This window comes from Podarcis bocagei (assembly GCF_964188305.1).
Source record: "Podarcis bocagei genome assembly, chromosome: 10".
In the NCBI taxonomy this organism is placed as follows: Eukaryota; Metazoa; Chordata; class Lepidosauria; order Squamata; family Lacertidae; genus Podarcis; species Podarcis bocagei.
In genome coordinates this window covers 64,734,738-64,745,272 of record NC_138135.1, presented here as the reverse complement: position 1 = coordinate 64,745,272, position 10,535 = coordinate 64,734,738, and the positions used below count along the sequence as shown (strand labels likewise).

General features: G+C 42.6%; 1 long non-coding RNA gene across 1 annotated transcript in view; it reads left to right on the top strand.

Moving 5' to 3' along the window:
* Nucleotides 1–604: 604 nt before the first annotated feature.
* LOC308596684 overlaps nt 605–10,535 on the top strand; it is a 492,091-nt gene continuing 482,160 nt past the window's right edge. Inside the window, exon 1 of the long non-coding RNA XR_014012650.1 lies at nt 605–633. This is a non-coding gene — a long non-coding RNA (uncharacterized lncRNA). The remainder of the gene's footprint in view (nt 634–10,535) is intronic.

Below are 10,535 nucleotides of genomic sequence, written 5' to 3'. Positions count from 1 at the left end.
TGATCCATACCAACAGAGCCAAAGATGACTCCAGCTTTTGAGCACAGTTGGAAGTTGGCTTATAAGAAATGGAGAGGAAGAAATCATCTGTGATGGTCCCAGAACTCCACCGTATTCCAGCAGAGGCATGGAAGATACAACATCCTAGATGTTTCTCCTCAGATCAGGTCAGCGGCGTAGCGTGGGTTGTCAGCACCCGGGGCAAGGCAAGTAATTTGCAACCCCTAACCCGGGGCAAGGCAAGTAATTTGCGCCCCCTAACCTGGGGCAAGGCAAGTAATTTGCGCCCCCTAACCCCTAACCTGCCGCCGCTGCCAGCTTCTTCTTGCTGCTGCCTGGGCTGGTCTGGTGTGGTTCTCTCCTGCGCTCAGCGCTGCGCTGGGTGGCCGCTGCACTGTCCCTCCCCCAGATAGTCCCTCGCTCTCTCTCCGCACCACACGCCTGGCACCTACCCCCTCCACAGTGGGCGGCGACCCAGCGGCTGGGATCGGATTCGCACAGCCAGCACTGCAGTGAGAGAGAGTGAGTGAGCCAGGTAGGGGCAGAGAGCTGCGAATGCGAGCGCCCCCCCAAGATGTTGCGCCCAGTGCGGCCGGGCCCCCCTGCACCCCCCACGCTACGCCACTGGATCAGGTTGGTGCATATGCCACATACTTTTACAGGAAAGTGGGTGTCATCACTGTCTGAGCACCTGCTCAGCAGCTGACTCTTAGGCTCACCTCCTTCACAAAGAGCGGCAGAGAAAGATGTGGAATCGTGTGTTTATTTCCATACAATTTCTAGGAAAGACACACTGTCATCGCCTCCCACATGCAGTTGTTCCCGCAGGAGAATCTGGACATTTCTCTTCCAGTTGCATGCAGAGAGTTAGTAAACCTAATTCTGTTCTCTTCTTATTTGTCTAATAACCAGGATCTCACAGGGTTGCTTTGAGGAGAAGTGCAATACGAATGGGGTATGCTACTGTAACGGAAGTGATGGTGACATTAGCCTTATACAGGGCACCATTAGGTGACTTGCAACCAAGTGAAAAGCATACAAAAAAAATATTAGTGCATAACAACCATCAATAATAAGGTTAAAAAAAAGGTAGGTAAAGGACCCCTGGATGGTTAAGTCCAGTCAAAGGTGACTATGGGGTTGAGGAGCTCATATCAATTTCAGGCCTAGGGAGCCAGCGTTTGTCCACAAGTTTTTGGTTCATGTGCCCAGGAAGATGTCCCAAGCTGCAGTTTGGATGACTCACCACACGGGGCAGCCATGCATCAAACCCGAGCTCCTTGGCTTTTTCCCTCTGCCACTGAGAGAATGATGGATGGACCTCACTACACATACCAGATTTTGAGCCAGTGACTGTGTGAAATGAGCCATTGAGGTCTACAATGATACAGATTCATCAGTACCAAACCAGCCAATATCTATTAAAAATAGCCAGGCATCAACCAGAGGTTTTTTTATTAGGAATTTTAGGTGCAGAGATACCAAAGGAATTATTATTTATGTATGCAACAACAGCAGTGGGGATACTACTGGCCCAGAGATGGAAAGAAGACAAAGTCCCCATCAGAGACGAATGGCTGATGAAGATGATGGACTATGCCGAAATGGAGAAACTGACCGGGAAAATCAGAAACCAGGAAGAGAAGAACTTTAAGAAAGAAAGGGGGGGGGGTTTACAATGTATTCAAGAGAACGCTGTAAACAATTAAAAACTTTGGCAGGATTTGAGTAACACTTGTAATGTACTAAAAGTTACGGTGAAAATGGATTATTTAAGAAAAATTAGGGAAATGGCGGAGAAAGTAAGAGGGCTCTCAAACCAGAAAGTATACAAAGAATGGAAAATATTCAAAGATTACCTAAAAACATGTTGTCGAAATAACAATCTCCTTGCGGAATTAAACTGATCCATGTAAAATACAATGTGCAAATGTTAGTTTATTAGAGTACACGAAAACCAATCAGGGTAATAGAAGGCTGTGCAGTAACATAAATAGCAATACAAGTACAATGAGAAGAATTGGAAGTCTTTTATTTAGAAATTCAATGAATGATTGTATAATAATGCAAATTCTTGTTTTGTATGTTTTCTTTTTCCTTTTTCCTTTTCTTGTCTTAATCTTTTCTTTTTTATCTTTATGTATGTACGGGTGGCGCTGTGGGTTAAACCACAGAGTCTAGGACTTGCCGATCAGAAGGTCAGCGGTTTGAATCCCCGTGACGGGGTGAGCTCCTGTTGCTCGGTCCCTGCCCCTGCCAACCTAGCAGTTCGAAAGCACATCAAAGTGCAAGTAGATAAATAGGAACCGCTCTGGTGGGAAGGTAAACGGCGTTTCCGTGCACCGCTCTGGTTTGCCAGAAGCAGCTTAGTCATGCTGGCCACATGATCTGGACGCTGTACGCCGGCTCCCTCGGCCGATAAAGCAAGATGAGCGCCGCAACCCCAGAGTCGGTCACAACTGGACCTAATGGTCAGGGGTCCCTTTACCCTTTATGTATGTATATATGTATGTATATTTCTATTTTAATTCAATAAAGATGAACTTTTTAAAAAAATTAGGGAAAATAAGAGAAGCAATTGAAAAAAGATGGATAATAGTAACCATGGAAGGGTGGAGGGGAGTCGAAGGATTCAGGGAATTTAAATTGTGGTGCTGATTTTTAACGTTTGAATTTAAATTTGCAATGTAGAACTTAATTAAAAAAAAAGATTTGACAAAAAAAGAAGAAACAAGGAGGGCAGGGTACATGTGTGAAAGAGGCTCATTGCTCCTTAAAAGGGCAACGAGATAAATGTTTGTGCAAAAACTATTTGTTCCTGCTGCTAAAATGTCATCGGTCTGTAATGTCCTCTAAATGTTAAAAAAAGAAGAGGGATTGGGAAGTTGCCATTGGGTCCGAGAAGTTCATTTTCAAATATCTGTTAGTACAGTATGCATTTCCAGGCATTGGCAGAGCTCTATTAAGTGTCTAATGTTTAAAGATCACTGGCATATCAATAAGCCTGTTTAATGAATCATGTTAGGCTCTTATTCATGCCCTGTTCTGGCCTGTTACAAAGTGTGCTTCATCCAGCTTTGGGTGCTTACGTCTGTTGACAGCATCGTGTTGTTGGGATTGTTTTAGTAACAAGCTGGAAAGGGAGGTCATCTTGGGTCTGGTAGGGCAAGGGGGATTCATCTAGCCTACCAAGGCTGTCCCCCCACAATATATATATATATATAGGTCAATTAAGATCATGGTCAATAAATATACACTGCTTTGTACATTCCTGGATCAAATGAAGCACTTCATAACCAACAGCTTTAAAGAGAGAGAATAATTTTCTGTTAACTGTCTGTGGCTTAGTGAGTTAGCAAACAGGATTGAATAAAAATAGGACAGTTAATCATCTGCTGTACAGACAGCAAAGCTGTTTGTGGCTTAGAGCAGGTCATTCACGCTGCCGTCATTTCTCGGCTACTATTTGTTGTGTCTGTGCTCGAGTTGCAGTGAACCTATTGCCCTAGTGCTAAACTCAGACAAACATTCTATTCTCATCTCATTGGCATTTTGTCTTCCAAACGTTCTCCGCCACGGCACACCCAGCAAATCCAAAAAAGAGAGAAGGAGGCTTGTTCCATCTCCGCGCTCGGTAACAATAGCACAAGGCACGTTGATCAAGATTCTGATGCTGAGATGCTGCGCAGGATGTGAACTCTGTGTTGATTTGGCGCACAGGGTACCCTGAGCAATGGAAATTCAAAGGTTAGATTTCAAAAGGTAATAAACAGAGTGATCTTGATATTGGCACAGATCCCGCAATAAGTTACGGGAGGTCACAGAAGGCAACATAATGGCAATAGCTTGGACCCGAAGGAAATTCATGCAAGGTTTTTTTGTGTGTGTGTGTGTTCCCCCCATGCCACTGTACCCCCACCAAAAAAAAGTCTAGCTGAAGATTGTGGAGTCCTCCTGAACAAAATGAGGATACTGATATGGGATGATCCAAATGGATCCTAATAATTTATTATTTATATGCCGCCCATCTGGCTGGGCTTCCCCAGCCACTCTGGCTGGCTTCCAACAAAATATTAAAATACAGTAATGTATCAAATATTAAAAGCTTCCCTAAACAGGGCTGCCTTCAGATGTCTTCTAAAACTCTGGTCGTTGTGATCTTCTGCCCACTGTACTCCATCTCACATTCTTCAGTGGTGCCCCCAAGCGACAAGACAGGATTTTCAGGGGGCTGCAGGAGGAGATAGGGATAGGAAGCTTCCCTTTCATGAACTTTTAGAGTTCATCTTGGGGTCCAAGCTATTGCCTTCATTTTTGTTCTTCTTGTTTTTCTTCTTAAAATGATGATTTCACAGTTAACAACCCATACTTAAGGAGATTGAGTTAATGGTAAGTCCTACTGAGATCAGTGGGACTTGCAGCCTAGTAAGATTATTTAGGAGGGACGTGGGTGGCACTGTGGTCTAAACCACTGAGCCTAGGAATTGCTGATCGGAAGGTCGGCAGTTTGAATCCCCGCGACGGGGTGAGCTCCCGTTGCTCTGTCCCTGCTCCTGCCAACCTAGCAGTTCAAAAGCACATCAAGGTGCAAGTAGATAAATATGTACCGCTCCAGCAGGAAGGTAAAAGGTGTTTCCATGCGCTGCTCTGGTTTCACCAGAAGCAGCTTGGTCATGCTGGCCACATGAACTGGAAAAACTGTCTGCGGATAAACGTCAGCTCCCTTGTCCAGTAAAGCAAGATGAGCGCCACAACCCCAGAGTCGTTCACAACTGGACTTAACTGTCAGGGGTCCTTTACCTTTACCTTTTAAGATTATTTAGGATTGCAACTGTACAACTGCAGTCTTCCTATACATGTTTACTCGGGAACAAGTCACCCCGTATTTAATGGGAATTACCACCCAACCCCCCTTCAGACAAATGCGCACAGGATTACAGCTTTGCAGAATCATCACAGGTTTGCTTCAGAAAATTATGCCTTCCTACTCTTCTCTTAAGCTCCATCAGCATATTGTGTGGTTGGATTTGAAATTAGTATTGTGCCTAACTTGTGCAAAGAAGCCCCACCCCCAGCCATTGAAGGAGGAATGGGAAGGAACTGAACATGCCTCTAAAACAGGGGTCAGCAACCTTTTTTAGCCATGGGCCGGTCCACCGTCCCTCAGACCATGTGGTGGGCTGGACTATATTTTGAAAAAAATAATAATAATGAATGAATTCCTATGCCCCACAAATAACCCAGAGATGCATTTTAAATAAAAGCACACATTCTACTCATGCAAAAACACCAGACACGCCCCACAAATAACCCAGAGATGCATTCTAAATAAAAGGACACATTCTACTCATGTAAAAATACACTGATTCCCGGACCATCTGCGGGCCGGATTGAGAAGGTGATTGGGCTGCATCCAGCCCCTGGGCCTTAGGTTGCCCACCCCTGCTCTAAAAGATAGGTAGAAATTTGAAAGAAGATTTGCACATGAGGATAGGAGATGGTGTGGTTGAATTTACCTTCTCATTTGAGTTAGGTGGCCAAGGGCTCAGGATTAACTTCTTAGAACATCCCCTTCCTATCCCATGCAACTACTTAGCTCTCATTTCACCTTTTCAACCCCATTTATGGAACCATGTCTCTCTTCTGCTATTGCGCAACCTGCATTCTGTTTTGCTCCCCTACCCCACCCTGACTTCAAATCCAGCCTGTTGCTGCAGCCCTGCAAATCCTCCAATGGGGTGCTTGTGTGACGACACTCTTGCATTTTTATTATATGTGAGATTTTTCAAAGCAGAGGCAGGAAAAGGAGTGACACACTTTTTGTCTCGTGTATTCAGGCCAAATCCCCGAAGAGAGTTATAGACAACACAGAGAGGGTGGAAGACAGAAATTAACCAAAGGAACTAAAAAAATGATCCGTGGGAAACTCAAGATATGTATGCCGCACTATACAAATTTGAAAATTAAAAAAGCGGAAACTCAATGAGCGTTCCTGTTAAATCAGTTCCACTTCAAAACAAAGTAGTACAAAAGTTCAAAATGTGTGACGTTCAGATGAGAGGAATTTTGGATCCATCCTCACCACAGACTTATGAATAGTACATCCCATTCAGAAGTGAAAAGAAATGAATTTGTGTTGACTATCTTGTCACCTAATCCTCTTGCCCATCAACCTGAACTATTTGTTGGCAAATGGCATATGATGCATCTAAGGGCAAATTCATGACAGAGGACATCATTGAAGCAGAAAATTGTCTTGCTTGACCAATAATCGCATTTCATGGCAATCAGCCTTTAAAAAAAGTTGCAAAAGGCATAACAAATTTTCAGCTAAAACGTGGCATGGCCTATCAATCATCATTACTTCCTTTTTGTCTCTGGTCAAGAAAATATCTAAAACTGGATATGAATTTATATAATGAACCACATAAGGCTGAAAGTCAGATTATCCTGTGATGAGACATTTTTAGCAGGATCAATGTGGGATAAATTAACTGGTCAGCTCACGATTTGTAGCAAAATATTTGCTTCCCAATATTTATTAATCATTCTACATATTTGCTATATGAATTGAGTTGTATGGTGTCCAGTCCATCTGACTTTGTCAGAGAACAGTATTAGCATGCTTGTTCTATTATTCCTTTAAAAAAAACACAAACAAACCCACATAGCGAATGTAATTGACACAGTTGCCTCGTGTTAACTTCACACATTCCCTTCTGTCTTCTCCTCCTAATCTTGGAATTAATACACATAAAAACTAAGTTGAGATTAGGAGAGAGTTATTTATAGGTTCCTGTTTAGAGAGGCTACATAAGGACAATAATCCAACTTATCTGAGTGCCGAGCCTGACAATTTGCTAGGGAGAGAAATGATAGCTGTCTAGAGTTGATCTGTCATCAAAAGATCGAGTCACTATGAACTGAATAAAAGAAGCCATAAATAACATCGATAGCTATACACTCACATATCAACTCATTCTTTAATGATCATATTAAATACTTCTTTCTTTTTCCCCAGCCTACAAATACTTAGTTTCCAGTTTTCAAGAGCTGGTTCACATGTGTCTTTCTGTCTCTCACATCCAAATTTATTACAGCTCTGTTTAAAGGATTGATTAAACCCGACTAAGACCCATTGGCATGTCTTATTTGAATTGTGCTCATACTTCTAGCAAGAGGCTACATGGAGACACTTTCCTTTCTTTTGAGTTTGTCTGGGGAAATAATCTATGGATCTTTTGGCTCTGAGCAGAAATTTTCCTTGGCTCTCAATCTTATCAGTTGCAGTTAGTGAAGATCTCTCTCTCTCTCTCTCTCTCTCTCTCTCTCTCTCTCTCTCTCTCTCTCTCTCTCTCTCTCTCTCTCTTCTGTTTTCAACAAGCCCTAAGGAGTTGTGAATTCTGGAGAGCTTTCAATGTACATACAAGAGATTGTAATTTACACCTCTAAAGCTGGTATCTGATTCCAGCGGTATTACTGGAGCATTCAAATCCTTTAACCCTGGCGGTGTGCGAATAAACCAGCTTTACATAAGGCACAGATAAGTGTGTTGCATGACTGTATGCTTTTGAAAGGAAATATCTTTTAAAGCTGTCAGCATTGGGATTTATATAAGGTTCTTCTGTGGCATTTAAGACCAAAGCAAATAAAACACTTTTTAGTTTGTTAACAATAGCCGGTGCTCTTGCGAATGCTGATACCTTGATCCTATAGATTTGTGTAGCTGTGATGTTGCTGAAAGTCTCTCCATTACAGCGATGGCTGGATAGATCCTACAAGATGCAAACAAAGCGGTAACTCTTTCTGTTGCTCAGTTGCCATCTCATTATTGCTGCTTCAAATGCTATCATAGAATCATAGAACCCCCAAGGGTCATCTAGCTCAACTTCCTGCAATGCAGGAATCTCTTCTAAAGCATCCATGATAGATGGCCATCCAACCTCTGCTTAAAAACCTCCAAGGGAGGTGAGTCCACAAACTCCCCAGGTAGACCGTTCCACTGCCAAACAGCTCTTCCTGTCAGGAGTTTTTCTCCTTTCTTGTAACTTGAAGCCATCGGTTCAAGTCCTACCCTCCAGAGCAGTAGAAAACAAGCTTGTACTCTCTTCCACATGACAGCCCTTGAGATATCTGAAGATGGCTCATATGTCCTCTTAGTCTCCTTAATTCCAGGCTAAAATTACCCAGCTCCTTCAACTGTTCCTCATAAGGCTCATTTTCCAGACCCGTAATCATCTTGGTTGCTCTCCTCTGCACACACACTCCATCTTGTCAACATCCTTGTTAAATTGTGGTACCCAGAACTGGACACAGCACTCCAGGTGTGGTCTGACCAAAGCAGAATAGATTGGTACTACTACTTCCCTTGATCTGGACTCTATACTTCTGTTGATGCGCCTAGAATAGCATTCACTTTTTGTTTTTGCTGCTGCATCACACTGTTGACTCATGTAAAGCATGAGACCCCTAGATCCTTTTCACATGGATTGCTAGTGAGTCAGGTGTCCCACATTCTATATTTGTGCATCTGGGTCTTCCTGCAGAACCTTACAGTTTGTCCCTATTGAAATTCATTTCAGTAGGGCCCAGTTCTCCAATCTGTTAAGCACATTTTGAATTCTGATTCTGTCTTCTGTGGCATTAGCGACCCCTCTCAGTTTGGTGCCATCTGCAAATTTGATGAGCATCGCCTCAATTCCTTCATTCTCAGTATTCGGTTGCACCAATATGCATGGTTCCATGGTGCCCAAAAATTATTTAGGATGGTGTCTTTGTCCTAATATTGCACTTCTGTCTCCCCCTAGTCTTCTCCTGCCTTGTCCCTTTTCTCCCTAACCTATTTATATGCAACAGTGTGTGTATCAAGAGTATGCAATGGTTTTTGGAGTATGCATCAATAGCATGCAGCTGTTGATGCTGCCAGTACACTTTTATGCACCCATGTATCCTACCAACCCAGTGCTCCAGGCCAGTTCACACCAACATTACAACACTGTGTTGTGGAATTGTTTTTGTGCTGCAATATTGTATCATAGGGTTAAACCACAGAGCCTAGGACTTGCCGATCAGAAGGTCGGCAGTTCGAATCCCCACGACGGGGTGAGCTCCCATTGCTCGGTCCCTGCTCCTGCCAACCTAGCAGTTCAAAAGCACATCAAAGTGTAAGTAGATAAATAGGTTCCGCTCCAGCGGGAAGGTAAACGGCATTTCCATTCGCTGCTCTGGCTCGCCAGAAGCGGCTTAGTCATGCTGGCCACATGACCTGGACGCTGTACGCCGGCTCCCTTGGCTAATAAAGCGAGATGAGCGCCGCAACCCCAGAGTCGGCCACGACTGGACCTAATGGTCAGGGGTCCTTTTCCCTTTATATTACCAATAACATTTTTGCGAATATTTACCGTGGTACCTCAGGTTACATACACTTCAGGTTACATACGCTTCAGGTTACAGACTTCACTAACCCAGAAATAGTACTTTGGGTTAAGAACTTTGCTTCAGGATGAGAACAGAAATCGTGCAGCAGTGGCACGGCAGCAGCGGGAGGCCCCATTAGCTAAATTGATATCTCAGGTTAAGAACAGTTTCAGGGTAAGAACGGACCTCCGGAACGAATTAAGTACGTAACCAGAGGTACCACTGTATTCAAAATTTGGCAAAGAGTCCAGTTCATTTTGTTGTTTCTTCAAATATTTCATAAAAGGCTCCCATTCATCTTTAAAGTCACAGTTATCCTTGTCACGTAGTTTATGCGTCAGTTTTGCCAATTCCACATAGTCCATCGGTTTTTCTTGCCACAGTTCTTTTGTCGGGATTTCTTCATTCTTCCATCCTTGTGCTATTAAGACTCTTGCCGCCGTTGTCACATACATAAAAATGTTTTCAAATTTCTTTGGCAGGTCTTTCCCCATAAACAAGAAGGCTTTGGGTTTTTTCACAAATGTTAAATGAAACATTTTATTTAACTCATTATATATCATTTCCCAAAACATTTTAAGACATAACTGGGCTCCTGAGCCCCACAGGGGTGCCACAGAAAGAATGCAGGTGGTCACAAGAGCCGTGGGCTCAAAAAAACAAAAGGTTGAAAACCTCTGGGCTACTTAATGGAAGCAACCTTTTTTTTTTTTTGTCCATATCCCTTTTGCTCAGAGTAATAGCTTCTTCTTTTTTTTCCAAATAATATTTATTATTTTCAGTAGGTAAACATAATAAAAAGGAAGAGATTAACAATAATAAAGACAAACAAAAATAGGAGAAAAAGAGAAAAAAGATACATACAACATATTGCCACTTAATTAATTAAAATTAAGTACCATCCATCTTCATAAACATAGTATTTGACTTCCTCGAATCTCTTCCATCCGAATTTCTTAGTAATTATATGTAGCAGTTTCCAATATCAGTGTTTCAAAAGACCATATCACAGTCCTAATCATATTACATAACTTTCCTTATCGTACATTTTCTTATTTGTAAATTTAATTCCATTTTAATCCTAGGCCTAATTGTTTCTTTCAAATGATTACATATCT